Here is a 22,401-nt window from a genome sequence, read left to right as displayed (position 1 = left end):
ATTATGTAGGTATGTACATTATACTTATACATATATTTCATGTGCAAACGACAAATCAACTTCTATTGTCCTCTTTTTACATTACGTGAGGTTGATAAATTGGCCGAGGAATGAGCTCGAAAATCTCTTTTCTATTGGAGCTCATATGTAAGTACCTTCATTCGCTCGGAATACCTTTTGATATCCCAGGTTTTACAAGTTCACATTATGAAAATACTTACCTACTCCTACTACATTCAATAGAAATTGGGTCAGCACTCGTATGCAGATCAGTTGTGTGCAAACATGGACTGAGCTGTGTTTTTTTTGTTCTCGTAATACTGCTGGTTTTATCCGATTTCGAAAAAAAGAAGTAGTTTCTCAATTCATCTGTATGTATGTTGTTTATGTATGTTCACTGATATCAGAGTATTATGGAACCAACCGCAAAAAAAAATACCTCCTTAGGTTTTGTAGTACTGACACATGTTTGTTTTTACATTTAATGATTTTTCAACACTTAAAATTCTGAACTACACCATATCTAAAAAATCGAATCCGTTAAGCAGACTGTTCACTGTTTCAGATTGCATATTAATTCCTAGCTGCCCTAGAGGAGGCGACGTCCCCTACACAGTTCAGTTCACAGGGCGTAGCGAGGCTGGCGTGGCAAGTGTTTGTAGAGCAAAGATTAAGGGCCCGCTTCCGATCCCCCTGTGTACAGAGTCAACATCGTTGTGCATAATCGCTTCTTTCTTTTTTTGTTCCGTGTATTTACTCTCCTTCCGGAATGTATCTGAATAAATTGTTTTTATTTAAATATTTGACGTAGAAAAACTAAAAAAACTAAGTATGTACTTACGTACTTATTTACACCTATAAACAAGATCAGTTTTTCAGACTAAAATAGCTATAATATTTTAAAATGATGGCATTATAAGTAGTTGGTTATTTTTCTTCATTATAGATTTAAAATACTTCATAAGATGCCTGTAAGAAAGCTAAGATAAACAGTGTCTAAACTTTTGGCGGCCTAGAGACGGACGAAGAGCGGTTGGCAGACCACCTGCTAGATGGTCCGATGACATCTGCAAGGTTGCAGGGAAGCAGTGGATCAGAGCGGCACAGGACCGGAAGAATTGGCGTACAAATAAGGAGGCCTATACCCAACAGTGGGCGATAGAAGGCTGATGATGATGATGATGATGATGATGAAACTTTTATATTCGGGCGGCAAACTTTTCCAATATCACAAGTTTAAGCGGCTGAATAATTTTGATAAGCGATTTGTAATCATTGTTGAGCGAAAATTTACTTTAGGCAATTAAAATGTAATCTTAAAATTACAGACGACTGGCGGAATTAATACTTCCTCCTTGACCCTTGTCAGTTGTCCCAAGAGGTCTGAATCCCATCGTAAAATATTGTACCTACAACAGGAAAACTTTTCAGAGAAAGCTGTATAAATATTTTCCGTTTACAAGTTACCTGTTTAGCTTTTTATCGCGGTGGTACACTCATAGTAGGTAGGTTTGTTTTCATCGCCTCATCCGAATTATATTTCAGCTTTTCAGCCTATAGTTAAAATGCGCAGTAGATAAAATATATCAGAAAAACGTATGACGCAATATTTTCGTTGATTCTTTCTTTATGTTCCCTTGCAGAAACTGGCTCTACATTAAGGGCTTCGTGAAATTTAATAAAAATATCACGACCACTGAAGAAAATCATAATTTCTATCACCAACAAATAAGTAACGTTCAAAGTTTAAATTAAGAAGCGTTTAAGTAATTGCAGCGATAGTGCCACGCCGCCGCCGCCGCCGCCGCCGCCGCGGGCGCGGCCGATCAGAGGGGACCAACTTTCTGAATAATTCCCGTTTTACAACTCGAAGACTTCGAAAAATATGAGGGTGCTCACAGATAAGGACGATTACGCTCCAACCAGATCCATTTAGTACCGGAGTAAGATATCATCACTAATCGAGAATCGGTTTTCTGTGGAAAAGATTCATAAAATTTAATTTTAAATACATAAGTATGTAATGGTTTTTGTTTTGGTATAAACGCAATAAATAGCACTAAAATACTTTTCATAAATAAATAAATATAAATGAAGCTGCCTCACATCGGATCTCTGAAACGGGAATCAAACGGCTCATCAAATAGCTAATAAATTATTCTTTTGCCAAAATGAAAATCTAATTATTAATCTGAATAAAGAGAAGGCTCCTTTTTACCAATTCTGTAATTTATACTATTGTCCTTATTACAAAGACGGCGTTTAATTCAGCGTTATTGTTCATCCACTCTAAGTAGACTTTGTATTAAAACAAAAAAGAAATAATAATCTCAAAGAAAAATATTAATAAGATTTTCCTTCGAAATAAAAACGTTATACTTAGTGGGATTGCTCTCCTATTTCTTCGACGAGCTTGACTCTTAATTTGATGAGGGAATGTAAAAAAAGGTTTTAGGTTTCGGGAGGTAGCGGGCACCTCCATTACGATCCCTGCATCGTAAATACAAAAGTCAGTAGATTAATTAAAAAAAACAACATCTTAACTATGATTATTTCCAAGGAGCTTGCAAGCGTCATCGTGATATGTGTACGGTGTTACCGCACATTTAAGTTTGTAGGTTGGTAGAAGATGAAAGATCCGTGATATTATCCAGGTTTTATTATAATCACAACACAAACACGTAAGTTATAAGTATAGAAAGATTCGGTAAGTGTCTCTCTCCTTAAGATAAGTAATATGAACTTCTCAGTAGTTAGTTATTATTGCAATTGAATTAATATGTAAAGAATGCAGCTATAAATAGAATTAAGGTATTTGCGTCATCGTAGCAATGAACTGCAGTTATGTACCTAGTCAGCGAATTTATGTACGACACCGTACATCTTGGGCACCCGAAGGGAGAAAACAAAAAACAAAATAAGTAAAAGATAAGATATCGAGAGAAAAGTACCAAGTACTTAAGTAATAAAGTAAGTAAGAAGTTATGCTAAATTAAATATTTCATTAGGTAATAGAATCAAATGCTAGTCAAAGTTAAATGCTAAATTGTTTGCTCCAATAATGAAGTCTCGCTGCGTCTGGTCGGCGTCATCAGGTCTTCTTGGTTTGCAGCGGAGCTTCAATTCAGCTGCTGCCCAGGTGCTGCAGAACGAATTCTATGTCGATGACCTGGTCAGTGGGCACCACTCACTTGAGGAAGCCGTACAACTTCAAGATGACCTCATCAACTTACTCAAAAGAGGAGGCATGAACTTAAGAAAATGGTCGGGCAACCATCCGTCGCTACTTGAAAACTTAAACAAAGACCAGATCGCACCAAAAAACAACTTCAACTTTAAAAATGACGAGACGCAAAAAACCCTTGGCATTGAATGGAATCCAGAAAATGATTCATTCCACTTCAGATGGACACTAGAAGAAGGTCCCATAACTAAACTGACTAAGCGAAAACTACTATCAGAAATATCTAAACTATATGACCCACTTGGCTGGCTCTCCCCAGTGACTGTATCGGCAAAATTACTTTTTCAATCACTATGGATTAGTAAGATTGGGTGGGACGAGCAAGTTCCAGAAGATGCTTATCAAGAATGGGCAAAATTAAGAAGCGAGATTCACGTGATAAAACATTTTAAACTAATGAGATGGATGGGTAACTGTCAACAAAGAATAGAGCTCCTGGGATTCTGTGATGCGAGCGAGAAAGCTTTCGCTTGCGTATTATACAGTCGAGTACAAAATGAAGATGGGCGGTACGAAATATCTCTACTCGCCGCTCGAACGAGAGTAGCTCCAAAGGCTCAGAAGACAACACTACCGAGACTGGAACTGAGTGGAGCCTTACTGCTGACTAAACTGATAGAAAAGGCTCAGGAAGCACTAACTAACTACACATTATCCGTGACAGCATGGTGCGACTCCCAAGTGGTCCTAGCAAGGATAAAGGGTGATACGTCAAAGTGGGAAACATTCGTAGCCAACCGCGTACGAAAGATAAGACAAACACTGACACCCGATAAATGGCACTATGTGAAATCTGAGATGAACTCGGCGGACTGCGCGTCGAGAGGTTTATACCCGAGCAAACTACAAAACTTTACTATGTGGTGGCAGGGCCCAGAATTTCTGCAAACCTGGGAACAGCAAGAAACTTTAAAAGAAGCTGCATGTCTCTACACTGAGAGTACAAATAACCACGAGAACTACGAGGAAGATCAAAATACTTCAAAACCAGACCACTTCATCCATGACCTACTCAAGAATAACAGTTCGTTAACCCGAGTAACTAGAACTGTGGCCTACGTTCAACGCTTCATCAACAACATGCGAAACAATGCGATGAAATGCGACACTCCTTACTTAACATCATGTGAGTTGATAAGCGCAAATAAAGATACAATAAAATATGTACAGCAAACTGAAATGAAACAAGACTATCAACTTCTGGCGAAAAAACAGTCAGTACGGACAACAAGTAGTAACTACAAACTCCAGCCTTTCCTGGATGAGGAAGGAATAATGAGAGTCGGGGGACGATTAAGAAACTCACTTCTACCGGCCGAGATGAAAAACCCTATCATCATTCCGAAGAAATCGAGATTCACCTGGCTACTTATAAACCAAGCGCACCAAGCAGTACTTCATGGCGGGGCGCGCCTAACATTAACTTACATCAGACAACGTTACTGGATCATCAGCGGAAATAGAGTTGTCAAACAACAACTTCGTCAGTGCATCCGTTGTCATCGCTACAACCCAACTAAAAACTACCAGATGATGGCGGACCTACCAGAACAAAGAGTGACCCCCTCGAGGCCCTTCACCCACACTGGAGTTGACTTCACAGGCCACGTCGACATAAAACTGAATAAAGGAAGGGGAGTCAAGACTTCCAAGGGGTACATTGCCATCTTTATATGTATGGCCACGAAAGCGGTTCATATTGAACTTGTATCCGATCTAAGCACAGAAGCGTTCCTAGCGGCTCTCCAGAGGCTCTGCTGCAAACGAGGGACGCCAGCTCACCTGTATTCGGATAACGGAACAAACTTTGTTGGAGCTGCAAGAGTTCTACGGCAAGAGTTCAAAGAATTCAAAGAAATACTATCCCCACTATTCTTTGCGGAGATTGGAAAACTAGAGATAAACTGGCACTTCAATGCACCGGCCTGGCCGAGCGCTGGTGGCATCTGGGAATCAGCGGTGAAGTCTATGAAGCATCACCTGCGACGAGTAACAGGAGACACGAAACTCACATACGAAGAGTACATCACTCTACTGGCAAAAATAGAAGCATGCATGAACTCCAGGCCTCTATGTCCACTAACTGAAGACCCAGAAGAACTTGAAAACTACTTAACACCTGGGCACTTCCTAACTGGCGGTCCGACGATGACGCTTCCACAAGCAGATTACAGCGATATTACTACTATCGACATTCGGCGTCGCTGGCAATTAACTGAGTACATGCTTCACCACTTCTGGAAGAGCTGGTCTCATGACTACTTGATTAAACTTCAGACGAGAGCTAAATGGAACCAGCCTACAAATAATATCAAAATCGGAGATTTAGTACTGGTGAAAGAGGATAACATTCCACCTGGTAAATGGGCCATGGGTCGCGTTCAAAACGTACACCCCGGACGAGACGGGTTGGTTCGAGTAGTCACATTGAAAACTCAAAATGGATCTCTTCAACGACCAATCGTCAAGGTGGCTCCATTACCCATACAAACAAGTCCCGAAACAACAACTACAGAACAAAAAACGAGCACAGAAGTACAGAAGCCAACAACTCCAAACTCAAGACCGAGAACACAAACAAAAAGATGCCTATCAAGTTTACTAACTGTATTATTAACACTATTTACGTGCATAACTGAGTCACGTGCGAACAGAGCTCAAATTACATACATCGAATCAGACCGACCTATCTACTATGACTCAATCGGCAAACTACAAATGATACACAACGAATGGCGGCTTGTCATGTATTATAACTTAACTAACTACTGGGACAGCATACGACGCGTCGAAAACTATGTTAATGAAACCGAGAAGTGGTGCCAGAAAACAGATCCTCGATACTGCAAAACGACCTTCAATCAACTACGTCACGAGATGCAGGACCTCGAGCACTATAACAACATACTGCTGTCCCCACACGTACACCTGAGTTCCAGCAGGAAGAAGCCAGGGTTGATCAACGCAGGAGGATACATTGCCAACAGTCTCTTTGGCATATTAGATCAGCACTTCGCCGACAAGTACCAGAACGACATCGAAGCGGTTCAGAACAACGAGGACTACTTGTTAGATCTCATCAAAAACCAAACGTCCATTGTAAAGCTACAAAACTCAGTCTTAAAGAGAAATGAAGTGCACATACAGCAACAATTTGAAATCATAGACGAATTCATCAATCAGACTAACTCAAACTTGATAACTGTCAAAGAAGATATAGAGATAGCAATGGCGACTAGCTACTTCAACTCTGCTGCAATGTCTGCCTACATGCTCATACAAAACTTAAAGAAGATACAAGAGATGCTCTACAACACTCTCACCGACGTATACAAAGGTCACATCGACGTACACCTCATCACTCCTACCAACTTGATACAGCAGTTAACATACATATCAGGACAACTTCCAAAGACGCTATCACTGCCTATCAACGACATTGAAAAGGATATTCGAGACCTCTACAAACTTCTCTACGTGAAAGCCAGAGTAACTGAAAGCTACTTCATCTTTGAGATGCATCTGCCACTTATATCAGATGAGGAGTTCAACATCATGCATATTATTCCTCTACCTATGAAAATGTCTCAAGAAACAGTTGTTGTCAAGACGAGTACCGAATATCTAGGTGTAAACTTCAAGAAAAATACCTACATATCACTTACGGGTGACAACTTGAGAAGGTGTACGAAACAAAAAGACGATAGCTACTTATGTCACAACAACATTCCTGTCTACAACTTACACAACGACAAAACGCCATGCGAAGCAACTTTACTCGGACATCAGTCAACATTGCCATGTGACGTCACACGCACGACATGTAAGGAAGAATGGAAGGAACTTCATGCACCGAACACCTGGCTGGCGATCTGCTGCGGCTCGTGCAGCTTACGAACCATCTGCAACACTGAAATATCGTCTTACATGTTAACAGCGTCGGCCATCGTCACGATAAAACAAGGATGTATTCTACAGTCGAACGAGCTAACAATTTACGCTAACAACAAATACACAAGCAAAGCAAAGATAAGCTATGACATAATGCTACCCGAGACAATGAACTCAAATGTAAACAACATCGTGAACTTGACCTATACTAAGGTCCCCTACAAGCTGACATCGCAAAACGCTGACATATTGAAATTGGAACAGCAATTAGCGCATCAAACAGAAAGCGAACGCACACTACCAACGCGGATTACGAGTCATGACATTCACCAATATGTCATTGGATACTCTGCCCTATTCCTGGTGCTACTTGCTGGTGGTATTTGGATGGGGAAGAAGCTCCGCTGCAAACCAAGAGAGACCAAAGGAACAAGACCAGACAAAGATGAAATTGAACTGAGACAAATCAGGACGACATCCCAACTGGAGGCTGCGAGACGACCGGACAACCGCGCCACGGGACCAAGAAGACCTGATGACGCCGACCAGACGCAGCGAGACTTCATTATTGGAGCAAACAATTTAGCATTTAACTTTGACTAGCATTTGATTCTATTACCTAATGAAATATTTAATTTAGCATAACTTCTTACTTACTTTATTACTTAAGTACTTGGTACTTTTCTCTCGATATCTTATCTTTTACTTATTTTGTTTTTTGTTTTCTCCCTTCGGGTGCCCAAGATGTACGGTGTCGTACATAAATTCGCTGACTAGGTACATAACTGCAGTTCATTGCTACGATGACGCAAATACCTTAATTCTATTTATAGCTGCATTCTTTACATATTAATTCAATTGCAATAATAACTAACTACTGAGCAGTTCATATTACTTAACTTATCGAGAGAAACTTACCGAATCTTTCTATACTTATAACTTACGTGTTTGTGTTGTGGTGATTATAATAAAACCTGGATAATATCACGGATCTTTCATCTTCTACCAACCTACAAACTTAAGTGTGCGGTAACACCGTACAATATGCGAAGTTCGACTATTTGTGAAGGGTCAATTCAGACGTACCACAACCACACCACAGCCACAACCACACCACAACCACGCGATGTGGTCGGGCGTATATTTTGTATTGACAATGAATAATCCAATTCACACGTGCCACATTTTGCCGTTGTTATCGACCACCTGTGTAATACGACCACATCGCAACCACATCGCAACCACAACGCAACCACATCGCAACGGCAACGCTGCCACGCGGCGGCGGCACCGCGGCAACCTGTTTTCCGTATTAACTGCACACGACGACGTGGTTACCACATCGCAATGACAGCGACAACGCAACCACATCGACATTTTGTCGCTGCCACAACGCAACTCACACGTAACCACAGCTTGACCACATTTTGTCGCTGCGACGTGGTGTGGTTGTGGTACGTGTGAATTGACGCTTGTCTAAGCGAAAAATTTACTTTCCGTCTGGAAAGTAAATTTTTCGATGTCTTTTCGATAATTCGAGTACCTATCACGAGTAATCTCTTGATTACACTCACAAGCCTCTTGCAAACTGACAGATCGTTCTAAATTTCACAAATGAGCTTAACTAGGATTTAAAAAATTAACACATAAAATAATTAAAGGGCAACTAGTAAGACTGTAAGATCCGCATCGATCTCATTCGTTCGCGGCGTATTCCAATTTCCTCCGGTGCCGGCTTTAGCTTTGACCCTGATTAAAAAATAACTCACCCTATTTTTGCTGTCGGCCAAATTAATTAAAACTGGTTTAGCGTCAAACCGTTTACTTTAATTACACTTACCTATACTTAATCTTACAGATTAATGATACAGCAACCATTAAGATTGTCATCTTTTACTTTCCACATGCTCTTGTTGTGTACCTATAATTTTCGTAATGATGATGAAAAAATAGATCTCTTTATTTTATATACTCTCTTTATATATTTTGTTAAGTAATTATTATTGTTATTTTAAGACCTGACTGAGTATATGACTAATGATTATAATATCTTCCATATTTATATAAGTACGTACTATTTTTACTAATATTTTTTTATTTATCCTTTTATTCCGTTATTAACATAAAAATAAAAAAGCAAGTAGCATTGTATTTTTTTATCAAATCAATACGCAAGTTCAAGCCGGCGGACCAACGTAAAACTTTCAGCGGTTTAATTTACCTTTTTTTGTTTTCACCATGTCATTTAGGAGGCTGCCACACGGGGCGGGCGCGCGGGCGGGGGGGGGGGGGGGACGCGTGACGGAAGGCACGATTTATACAGCCCCAGATGAGATACAGCGCCGTGAGGCAGTAAACCACGGCTTGTTTATATCGGTACGTCTTTAAATTCATCTGCATGAGAATCTCATTGTCTCAAATCTTTATTTAAAGCTGGAAACTCAAAAAATATCTTTATTCGGCCCAGTTTATAGTGGATGGAATATCAATTACTTACTTAATTTTATAATTTTTGTAGTTTCCATGTTAATACTAAAAGAATCAAGCTTTACGAATTTAATTCGTGCAATTATTTAATTAGGTTACTGAATATTAAACGAGATTATATTGAATCGGATCAGTAGATAGGTGTTATCTATCAGGCTGCCTATGAATACTAATGGACGTTGATGTTGAACTAAATGTAGATTAGGCGCCAATCCTATTCATGGTATTATTGTGGTCTTGTCGTGTCATACATGATTAGGTTGTGGGATTGATTTGTGATGTAATATATTAGAAAATAATATAAACACTCACATCTTTTACAAATTTCCGAATGGTCACCAACTTTTCACAGTCACTAAAAAGACCCATGTACCTAGGATCCCACTAATAAATAAATAAATATAATATAACCTACATTTTAATAAAATTCGAACCTGCGACCTGCGGATGTCTATGACCTATCCGGGGTAAAAGTATTAACTTTATAATCACTTCTTACCTATAAATGTTTATTTATTAATAACCTACACACACATTCACTACACACAAGCATAACAAATATAATCCTATATCTACCATGGACCACGTACGAGGACTAAGGTTACCGACATAGCTGTCAAAATATGCAAGCTGAAGTGGCAGTGGGCTGGTCATATCTGCCGAAGAACCGATAACCGTTGGGGTAGACGAGTTCTCGAGTGGAGACCACGAACAGGCAAACGCAGCGTGGGACGCCCTCCTGCCCGCTGGACTGACGACCTTAGGCGGGTGGCGGGTAGTGGTTGGATGAGGAAGGCCGAGGACCGAGTGTTGTGGCGCTCCTTGGGAGAGACCTATGTCCAGCAGTGGATGATTATTGGCTGATGATGATCTACCATGGCCCACGTACCTAGATATACACTTAGGTTCTTTTTTGAATTCGAATCACAATCGAAATTATTCACAACACGAAAGTCAAAGAGACTTCTGGAAGTGTCTAAGCGGGTGTTGTTCTCAGCTGAAATTAAATACTTTCAGGTTTTAATTATTCGCTGTCTCCACCCGGTGCTGCCATCTGTAGCGCGTTAACTTTACTTATTAACTTCATGATTAGGGACGTAAATTTTCAGCATGGGAACGATGACAAAAGATAAGAAAAGGTATGGTACATTATTATTATTTATATTGTGCTCAGTATTTATGAATATATTAAATGTAGATACTCTGCTTCTTTGGTACATTTGGTTTGCACAACATTTTGCTATTTATATTAGCGTGTTTTTGGGAAAGGTCATATTGGATCGCAAATTTTTGTCGATAGATTTATTATCACTGAATAAATATTTGATTGATTTTTCCGGCCACGGTCAGCCCATTTAGCACAATTTATTTCAGTACAGGGTTGATTGATAAAATTTATTAATGATAAGCAACTTGAACGTTAGGTATACTTAAATAAATGATTTACGTTCACGAACAATTCTCTCTGTTCCTTTCCTCTGCGGTAAGTAGAATAATAAATTTATAACAATAATCATACATATAATGATCCTTGAGGCGATTGATTCTGAAAATTTGTCCAATCACTTTTACCCCAAGCACTAATAATCTAACACCTCAGGCGACACGACGTGCTAAGTTTACTAATGTGGAATGCAAAGTCAAGGGAGGTTTAACAACATGTGGCTAACCTTAGGTTTTTTCTATCTTCGGGCCCAATATGTGTCCTTCACACATAAAAGAAGTTAAAAACTCGCAAACTCGCTTCTAAATATTATGGCTAAGAATCTTCTCGATCAAGACACTTTTAAAGTAAAATCATTTTATGAATTTCTGATCTATAGCCACAAACAGATAATACAGTCTTATAATTATCACACTCCTCCTTTCCATTCCATTTTTATTTTTCTCTCATTGCATGACGATCATTACTATTAGATTATTATAAACTTAACTATCATAAACAGACAGTAAGAGTTCCACGTACATACAGCACTTGCAGTTCAAAATAAACTCTTACCAAGCAGGAATAAAGAACAATACAAAACGTTAAGCTAAGAGAGTCCCCCAGTGTACCAGATAGAAACTTGGTCCTCCAAGCGTTGAGCTCGCGTGTGCTCCAACTATGATAATTATCATCATCAGCACGAATTCTTTAACGGTAACAGATGATGTCTAGGAAATTTGTGATTCAACTAGTTTTTGTCTCAGCTGCTGCATATTGGTTAATATTGTTAGGTACCTACACGTCAATTTAGTAAAATAAGATGTGTGATCTCACTTTTAGGGTTTTACAATAACATTTAAGTATTTGTACTTCATGCTTACTTTAAAAAAATTAAGTACCTGTCTGACTAAACTAATTTAAAATAATTTTATGTAGATTTAATTATTGAATGGCCTTTAACAAACCAAGTAGTCAATATAATTTCGATATATTGTTTATCATACCAGACCAAATGAAATTAGGGCTAATGGATGAATATCAATAATTATATGGTAAAAATAAACATACATAAGCAAAGATTCGATTTCACTTTCTAATAGCATGTACTAGAAGTAAATGTAAATAGTCTATATTTACCTGGCCTGGTAATTCGTAATAATTGGTTGTTATTGGTAGAGTATTTTTAAATAAATAAAGTACTTATACCATGTAAACATTCCTTCACAAGGGACTTTGGGGCCGTTGTATAAATGTAGTTGAGCTAAATTCCCGGAGTCAAATTCACCAACATTATTTTTGAGGGGAAAACAGGTAATTATTACAATTATCCCTGAGAAAGTAATCGGCAGTCCCTTTGTTATTTTAGTAAATTACTTGTTTAAAGATATGTAGTAACTAGGTATACTTAGCACCATATTTATACATCAGAGATAGGATTCCTTCACGAATAATTTTCGTCTGATAATAGCATAACAAAGCCATCTTTATAAAATGTTCTCTAACAGGTTGACATAAATTGTAGTAGGGACAAAAGCTTATTTGTCCAAAGAAAAGATAAAGACGAATTAAATGGAAGGTTCTGGTGAAACGTAGAGGGAGGGAAATAACACAATCATACAAAGTATCTACCTATATAGGTACTTCAAAGAAATAAGGTTGTTAATGTTGTTATAACGGATAGCTGTTACTCGTTCCCGCGATCTTCGCTTCGCCAAAGGAGTTTATTTTGAATATTTCTCAACTTGGTTTCCTGTAGGTAATTCTATTACATTTTCTGGGAAATGTTTTTCTCTTTTTTCATTATTCTCACTCCCATTTTCACGGATTCACATTGTGCTATACGAGTATGTTAAGCAGTAATTTAATTTATTCATAAAAAAATTGAATAAGTTTCAAATATTTTATTTTATACTGTAAACATTATTTGTCGTATTAGCTCGTATTTAGTAGGCTACCCGGCGTTATTACCATCTTTGTCCATATTCTGACCCGATTGGGAATCCAATCAAAACTTTAACTTATTTTGGTTATTTAAATAAATGATGAGTTTTTAAATTAATATGTAAGTTAAGTTATTACTTAATTCTAATCATTAAAAAAAACTGATAGTATGACATTACTTATATACCTATAATAAAATAACAACTATCCCTATAATTTCCAACTGAAAAGGAAAAGTTGTGAAAACAGATGAACTTCACATCTATCTCAAACTGACATAATGGTGGGAAGAAATAAATAAATAAATAAATATGTGGGGACATCTCACACACGGCCATCCGACCCCAAGCTAGGCAGAACCTGTGTTATGGGTGTCGGACAGCTGATATATCTACACAAATACATAGATAGATAGATACTAAATATAAATATCAACACCCAAGACCCGAGTACAAATATCTGTCTTTAAACAAATATCTGCCCCAGCCGGGAATCGAACCCGGGACCATCGGCTCAGTAGTCAGGTCACTAACCACTACGCCATTCGGTCGTCTACGCCATTCGGTCGTCAATTAGTTCGTCGGTCAGAAATTAGTTGAAGAACAATCGTAGAACGTACGTTTACTGTCATTTTAAATCATAAAGTACCTCTACCTACCTACCCATGCCCACCAACTTCTTATAGCTAGGTCGGAAAATTATTAACTATTTGTTGTTTTTCTTTTCTACCGACAAATGCGAAATCTTTGCCGCAATCTGATCAAATTTAATACCAACATATTTTTTAAGCAAACTCTCAAACTAAATAAATAAACTCATTCATATCGTCCCCTAGGTACTGGATTTGCTGCTACAGTCTTATTTCATTGCTCTGTTTGGGAACTCGCCTCGGGGTAAAAATAGAAGCTAGGCAAGTAGAGATGGGACGGATGAGTAGCCACAAGGGTCAATGGCATCATCAAGGCCTGACACTGCACCTGGGCAATCATGGGACCCGCAGATAGATGTAGATGCGTCCAGAACACAATGGATATTTTATGGTAGGCTACCGTAAATATGGCCAAATTTCAGAAGAGTAAATACGTCAGTTAGGGCTACACATTATGGAGAATCGCGATATAGTGTAATTTATCTATGTCGATAACGTTTAGCGGGCCCGGGAAGTATATTTTATCTCATTTAAATCACTTAACACGTATTAATTTAAATTTGGAGACTAGTTTGATTGCAGATCGACGCTACATTTTCATTAAATTCAAAGGTCAGATAAGTTCAATAATTAAGAATGAAAAGATAACAAAGAAAGAATACAATGACCAAATCTGATAAGAATGAAAGACATGTTTTATCGCTTTGTGAGAACACACGTTCGCGTTAGAAAACTAACTGCTGACACTTAAATACAGCCATTTGGAAGGTACATGGGATGAAATATGGTAGTTTAGTTGCAAGAAACTGCCTGCCCTAGTTTCCAAAACGCTGTTTTGTCATAATGATACTAATGAACTAATGTCTTGCTATGCTTAAGAAATTGTACTATTTTGTAAATTCTGCTTGTAAAGTTTAGTTTTTCTTGATACATAAAGTTAAAAGATTTTTTTAGATAAGTACCTACCTACCTTGGTATTCTTGCAAATGATGTGTACTAGTTAATTATTTATCTGCAAGATCCTAGTCTAGACTAGACGCGTAGGTATACAAATATTTCAAAAAATATTGGAATCGTTCATTGAATGAGGGAATGTAGAATGCGTAGATGGAGAGTAGAATTTATCCTTACACAATTATTATTCACATAAATTTACATCGTTCGAAATTTATTTATTTCGTCAATGTCGGCAAAACAATATCCTCGTTAATGAGACCTTAAATTCCCAACAAATTTATTCCTCAGAAAGCGTTCCAAAGCGACTCTCCCAAGATCCTCATTCATATTGAGAGGAGGCTCTTAACGCTAAAGGAATGTATAAAATGCCGGCTGCCTCACCTGTCTGTCGCCACTCGCGGGTCCAATCAGAAAACCTCGGCTAAATCCACAAAATTATCACTTTTCACACGAATAAAATCACTTTACCGATGTATAAACATGAAATCTCCATAATCCGTAACATTTCACAAAAATCACATTTCCTTGGCAGAAGTTTTCGTCGGAGGCTGCTGTGATAAAAGTTCGCTCACACGCCGCTGCGTACGGTAATGGTCCACATTAAACTTGGAAGTTTGAGTTTCCTTGCGCCTGGCTTATTAAGAGTCTGTGCTTATTTTTGGTCGGAGTCGATGTTTTGATTGTTAGTTAAGTTTTTATGTGATGAGCAGGTGATCCGGCGATCGTGGATGCGCGCGCGCAGTGTGTGCGGCGGAGGCTGGCGGAGGCGCGGGGGCAGGGACCTCGCGGCGCGCCGAGTGCCGCCGCCGCCGCCGCCGCCGCCGGGTACCGTTGCGCTGCGCAGGAGTGGGGACGAGGTCGACTAACCGCTGAGGCTTTGACATTTCCAAGTTATTTTGTTACTTAATACCGTGTCGTGACTCGTGTTCTTGGCGGCACAGTTCTCTGAACAATTGAACAGTTGCAGAGCAAATTCGGACGAGAGTGTCTCGGAGTTATTTGACGATCTAATGTCCTTCACTGATAGCGAAAGTCAGACAAAGGAGAACATGAAACGCTATTTGTAATGAATGTCTTGGAACTCTTAGAAGCAGAGGAATCTATTATAATAAAGTTTTTATTATGAAACCGCGAAAAAATTAAAATCAAAAGAACTTACTATGAGGCAAGGCAACATTTACTCACAGAAAAGCTTTCAAAGCTCTCTAGAGCAAGTTGTTACTGAGATTTACGTTTTATTTTAAATTTCTAACTACCTACTAAGTTATAATCTCTTGCTCTAATAAGAGCTATAAGTGATGAGCAATGATTTAGTAATATTAAGTCAATACAGCTTCTGCTCACAACTAAAGCTTCATGAATACTCAAATAGCGATTTCCTGGGAGTTATTTTTTTTTATTTCAGCAAGAATATTTATAAGTAATACTGATCATGTTGTGTCCTTGTATGAACTATAGAATATCGAGTAAGTACCTAATAAAATGAAAACATAATGATTTTGTTAACACGTTTTAATTAAAATCTAACATGGTCCTTACCGTCACTCAAATCAAAGTTAAGCTGTCAATAAGTGGCAAGTAAAAGGCGTCCAGTAAAACCGTAGCGAGGTCGCTGTTTACTGTTTAGGTCAGCAGTACCAGTTGAGTACTTGAGAGTACCGCGTCTCAGGCAGGCGGGAAACTAGTCCATCGTTGCCACGATCTGGGTCAGGGGGGTCACTCTCTAAGACGAAAAACTAAGTTACAAAGCGCTGCTGCGCGAGCCACGGCTCTATCTCGTGCCGATTGCACCACAGCTCTCGTATGTACTTTTTTCGTCAGTATAGAGTAACCCTCCAGGTATCCATCAATGAGGAAGTACACAGCATCTTCGTGACTCGCGGTTTGAAGGGTGTCGACTGATGGCTGGTGACACCAATTTGTTTGTGGTCTTAACTTTGGCGTTGGTTTGGGGGCATTGGCACTTTTAAACAGAACTTTTGTACAGGTTGTTGCAAAAAAGGGAGTCATTCTGTATTTCGTTCTATTCCTTCTGAAAATTCACGAATAGACAGAAATAAATAGACCTATTAAGTGACCTCTTACTGATACTACTATTCTTTTTGCACTGTATATTGTATTTTGTATCTGAAAAGTACGGTTTTTTATGAGACAATTTGATTTTTACTTGGTCTCCTATCCTACAAAAGTCTGTCTGAAGCAGTCGTCTAAAATAGTTCTTGCCTTTCGACTGATTAATCCTCTCTTTGCAACATTGTATAGAGCTAGCCCGGACCATTTGAACTAACGCTTCTTTTTCTCAGCAATCCCGTTATTTCTCAGTATTATCTGTTGAGCAAAACAACTCAATTTATTCCAAACCACTACGGCAAGTGGCTATCTGGGAACTATGTAGTATAGCGTAATATGTACCTAGTTCTCCACATCACACATTGGTACAAAATTCCGATCCAGCCGTAATGTTATAAAGGCACGCCATGATTGAATACATATTCGAGTTTGAAATATTTTAGAGCGTTTTAGCGGCATATAATATTCAGGTGTCGGTTAGACAATAATTTTGTTTTCATTTTAGAACATACAGATGCGAGATTTTACCCGAAGCCTTTAAAATATGTACATGATATATTATGTGAAATATACTTTTTATCCATACATTTACCGATGATCATTATATGGGTCAAAATCAGAGAGGTGAGCATTATGCTTCCGACAAAGTTTTTCCTCATTTTATTACATGATATTACTAAAATACTTATTTCAAAATAAAGGTTATGTGCATATAATTACAGCGCACTCAGCATATTTATTTCGCTATGCTAAGTTTTATTTGATTTTAAACAAAAAAGGTCTAAATCGTCATTCCGGGAATGCGTCCTTATACCATGTTTCATAGTTCAGACAAGTCAAAAAAATTAAAATCACCACTTAAAACTGTCATATTTTAATATTAGCTTTTAGTATAATTAAATTAAGATTATACGTATAAATTACATTATTACAAGTAAAACTTCTTCATATTTTGGCTATTCAAATGCTGTCCGTCATTTATCAAATCATTCCGTGAACGTGGTGGATATCGGTCGATGTAAATAAAACAACACACGCCAGGTGGAGTTAGCGAGCAACAGTGTGAAGTTCACAATTCAAAGCAAAAGGCGTGTGTCGTGTTATCGGAAAAAATATATAGATTTTGTTGGAAAGTACCTTTTAATTTCATATGTGTGGAGCGTACTTTAATTCCCTGTCACTACGGGAACGCTCTTTGGTAATTAGTTTTTCGAAAATTTGCGTACTTTTAGCAAAATTCTTATAAATATTGTTGCTCACTTGTTCATACCCTCTAAAACCAATATGTAACATGACGGCGTCAAGCGTGACATGAAAATATTTAACGAATAATCATTTAGGGAACGGTCATTTCGGGAACGTTCTGGTATATGACGGATGTTCCCGAAATGACCTAAAATGCCATTTTTTTGGGCAAAATGATGCTTTGTTGATTATAAAACCATAACCATGCAAAATTTTGGTTTTACGTATCCATTTAGTACACCGAGTAAGATGGAGAACGATAAAAATGAAGAGAAAAGGAAGTCAAAAAGAGCGTCCGAAAAAACCGTTTGTGGACTATGAGAAGGCCTTTGATTCGATCGAGACGTGTGCGGTGCTTAACGCCTTACAACGGTGCCAGATTGACTACAGGTATATGGAAGTGTTGAAGTACTTGTATAGAAACGCCATCATGTCAGTTCGAGTACAGGACCGGACTACGGAAGCAATTCCATTGCAGAGAGGTGTGAGACAAGGAGATGTTATATCTTCGAAGCTTTTCACTAATGCGATGGAAGATGTCTTCAAGCTCCTGGACTGGGAAGAACTCGGCATAAATATGAACGGCGAATAAATCTCTCAACTTCGGTTTGCCGACGATATCGTGGTTATGGCAGAATCGTTGGACCACCTCAGCAAAATGCTCCAAGACCTCAATCGGGTTTCCCAACAGGTAGGCCTCAAAATGAATATGGACAAGATGAAAGTCATGGCCAATTCCTACCTCAATATCCATAGGAAACTCGATTCTCGAAGTGGTGGAAAATTACGTCTACCTTGGACAAACAGTCCAACTAGGAAGATCCAACTTCGAGAAAGAGGTCACTCGGCGAATCCAACTTGGCTGGGCAGCGTTTGGGAGTTTACGAAGCGTCTTCACGTCCGAAATTCCCCACTGCCTCAAGACGAAAGTCTTCGAACAGTGCGTGTTGCCAGTGATGACCTACGGTGCTGAGACGTGGTCTCTAACTTTAGGCCTCTTGAATAAGCTCGGAGTCACCCAGCGAGCTATGGAAAGGGCTAAGCTCGGCGTGTCTCTACGTGATCGAATCAGAAATGAAGAGATCCGTAGAAGAACCAAAGTAACCGACATAGCTTATCGAGTCAGTAAGCTGAAATGGCAGTGGGCCGGACACATTGCTCGAAGGACTGATGGTCGGTGGAGCAGAAGAGTCCTCGAGTGGAGACCAAGTACCGGCAAGCGCAGCGTTGGGCGGCCCCCCGCGAGATGGACGGACGATATAGTCAAGTCCTCGGGGAAGCACTGGATGCGGGCCGCCTCCGATCGGACAAGGTGGAAATCTTTAGGGGAGGCCTATGTTCAGCAGTGGATGTCCTGTGGCTGAGATGATGATGATGATGATTATAATATTTTCATACATCAAATGTACCAAAAACCGAGCTTTGCGTTCATTGAGGGAAGGTCAACGTCATTTTGGGAACACTCCCATCATTTTCGGGAATATCACAAAAACGGCAAATAAGTCATTTTTATGTAATGACATAATTAAATCTTGCATATACAAAATTAAATTACCTTGAAACCTTTGTATTTATATTAACAATATATAACGTAGTGTAAAAATGTACACAATAAATTGAAATTATGGAACGAAATTTGCACAAATTGGAAATTCATGGAGAGTAATTTGAAAAATTAGTGTTTTCATTATAAAAAAAAACAAAATAATAATATTTTCTGATTTAGGAAAAGGTTAATTACAATTTCTTGAAGGGGATTCTTAAACGTGCTCGTTATATTATTATTTAAAAAATAATTAAAAGTGTTCCCGAAATGACTCATGACCCTGTCATTATTCTTATTAACAGGTATAATTTCTAAAATATATAATTTTGTGCGTGCCTCATCACAGGCTATGTTCATGACAAATGCCACAACAGACTCCACTTGTTAGTTTTCTTCAAAATAAAACTTAATTTCTCAGATATTTGAAAACCTAAAATGCTCACCTCTCTGATTTTGACCCATATGCATAATAGATGACCAAGTAATTATTTTGATTTAGGCAGCATATTGTAGTTCTGGAATATCTTAGCTAGACACCTTCCACCCAAATGCTTCCCACTGAAGGAGGAAAACATTGACGCTATCATTAACAGCTAGGTGTAAGTAGCGATAAAAGGATCGCAACATTATAGTAAGTATAAGTATACTTAATTCATTACTTACCAAGACTCGACCGGAGCTTCTCAGAAATCACTCAGGTGAGCCTGTTGCTGACAGGGGAATTTCAATCAGTATTTTTCCAACAACAAAAGATACTTTAGTTACAAAAAAAGTCGGAGAAACGAAAGGGTTTCCCAGGGCACTTTTCCATTTAGCAAATTGTTATTTAGTCACGACTAAGTTGACGCGAGACGGCCGAGGGCATGAGGAAAGTAAGTTTTAGGACGTCGGCACAAGTTGGAATGGGTCCGTCTTATCTGATCACCTTTATTCCACGCTGTAAGTTATAAGCTTTATATTATATTCGTAGTTGTCCATCTATAGGTACTACCACCTCCAATCTCAGATCAACAAAGTTGGTCTGAGCCGCCAATGTTATACTTAATACTGAGATATTTTATCTTTCATATTTTATATAGGCATATAAGACACATATAATGTTTATATGTAAACTTAGCATCACTCAGCGGCAAACACTAGAGCAAGACTAGGGTTTGTCACCGACTGGTCAAAGGTTTAGATTTTAGATTATCATCTTAGTGTCTGGCGCTGACTGTCTAGAGTGCTTCGGATATAGGTGCAAAGAGCGACTCTACTCTATACTATATACGAACGAACTTCAACTTCTGAATTTTTCAAGCGAGATCCTAAAACCTTTTCAATAAATACTGAAAATACACGAGGATCAATACAGAAGTGGCAAGTTGAGCAAGCGAAAAAGTTACATAGTGTCAATAGGTACGATCGCTCAGTTCGACGGATGTTAGACGCTACACAAAATGATGGATTCACCCATCAGCAGCTGATGTTAGATAGAGATAAATAACATTAACCGAAAGGGACGCCGAACTTTCTGTTTCCCTGTAGAAAAACTAAACTTCTCTTCAGTCGGGCCATTTCCTGTTGGTTGTTGCTTCCATCCATCTGTCAATTAAGTTCAGATTGCTGCTGAAATCCAGATTGAAGAGTATCGTTTATTTATTTATTGTAGTCCTTAGGTACTGCACCTTATAGATAGATTTTTACTATATCTGAGAGTACCTACACCTATGAAAATGCTAAGTCTACGCTAAGTAGCTTGACCGACATATACTCTACATGTGTGTACCTACTCATACTACTCATGTCAATATGCTATTTTTAACTTAACAATCCAACCAAACCAAAGTAAAAACAACCAAACAGGTTTATTACGAATAAACTTACTAGTTATAATCGTCTAAAATTTATAATCGCGCAGTAACAACTAACTATCAATTCGTGAAAAAATTGACGACCGAATGGCGCAGTGGTTAGTGACCCTGACTACTGAGCCGAAGGTCCCGGGTTCGATTCCCGGCTGGGGCAGATATTTGTTTAAAGACAAATATTTGTACTCGGGTCTTGGGTGTTGATATTTATATTTAATATGTATCTATCTATGTATTTGTGTAGATATATCAGCTGTCCAATACCCATAACACAGGCTCTGCCTAGCTTGGGGTCGGATGGCCGTGTGTGAAGATGTCCCCACATATTATTATTATTATTATTATTAAAAATACCCGAGTGGTGGAGCCAGTTATGCTTTCCCGATTTTTAGCTCTCTTTCTCTCATTATGTCAATTCAAGAGATGGCTTACATGATTAAGAATGCGAATACCTCAGTTTAATAGTCTTTAGACGCAGCAGCTGTCGTGGGAACGTGCGGTAGGGACTGGGGGTGATCGGCCACGCAAATTATGTGACGACATGCCATGACTGATGATGTTATAATGACTAATGAGTGAATATGCCACAGGGCAGGATATGGTGAATAGTTGGTGGTTGTTTTAAATTTAATGTTAGTCTATAGCTAATCATATACTAAGTGGTGAATGGTGAAGTACCTATAAGTCGGAAAACATGAAGAAAAATTGACTTAATCATCATAAGCCAACATTCAGCCACTGCTCTGCTGCACATAATGTGGATCTCTCCCAAGGAGCGCCATAAGACTTGTCTGGACGCCTCAACATAATAAATAAAACATAACATATACCTATTATAGAAAAAAAACAGTGACAAGAATAAATACAGTAAGAAAATAGGCATAAAGTAAGTACTAAAAAGTGTATTTATTAATACGTTGGCATGGCACTTAATAAAGCAAATGAAAGTGGAAATTTTCCCTCTACATACTCAGGTATACTAGCCTACACAGACAGGACCTAAGAGGAATTTATTATGAATATTGCTAAGTGGTTATCAAATGCAACAAGTTTGCAATATTAAGAATACTCCGTTGGATAATAGAGAGCTGCTCT

General features: G+C 38.6%; 1 protein-coding gene across 1 annotated transcript in view; it reads right to left on the bottom strand.

Moving 5' to 3' along the window:
* The window catches only part of LOC105382441 (protein artichoke), an 87,638-nt gene extending 72,232 nt beyond the window's left edge, over window positions 1-15,406 (bottom strand). Inside the window, exon 1 of the mRNA XM_011552321.3 lies at window positions 14,977-15,406. The gene's annotated coding sequence lies outside the window, so the exon portion shown is untranslated. The remainder of the gene's footprint in view (window positions 1-14,976) is intronic.
* Between the last annotated feature and the right edge of the window lie 6,995 nt (window positions 15,407-22,401).

This window comes from Plutella xylostella, chromosome 6, assembly GCF_932276165.1.
Source record: "Plutella xylostella chromosome 6, ilPluXylo3.1, whole genome shotgun sequence".
Classification (NCBI taxonomy): Eukaryota; Metazoa; Arthropoda; class Insecta; order Lepidoptera; family Plutellidae; genus Plutella; species Plutella xylostella.
Note: the sequence above shows the minus strand (reverse complement) of the source record. Positions and strands in the feature narration are given on the sequence as shown.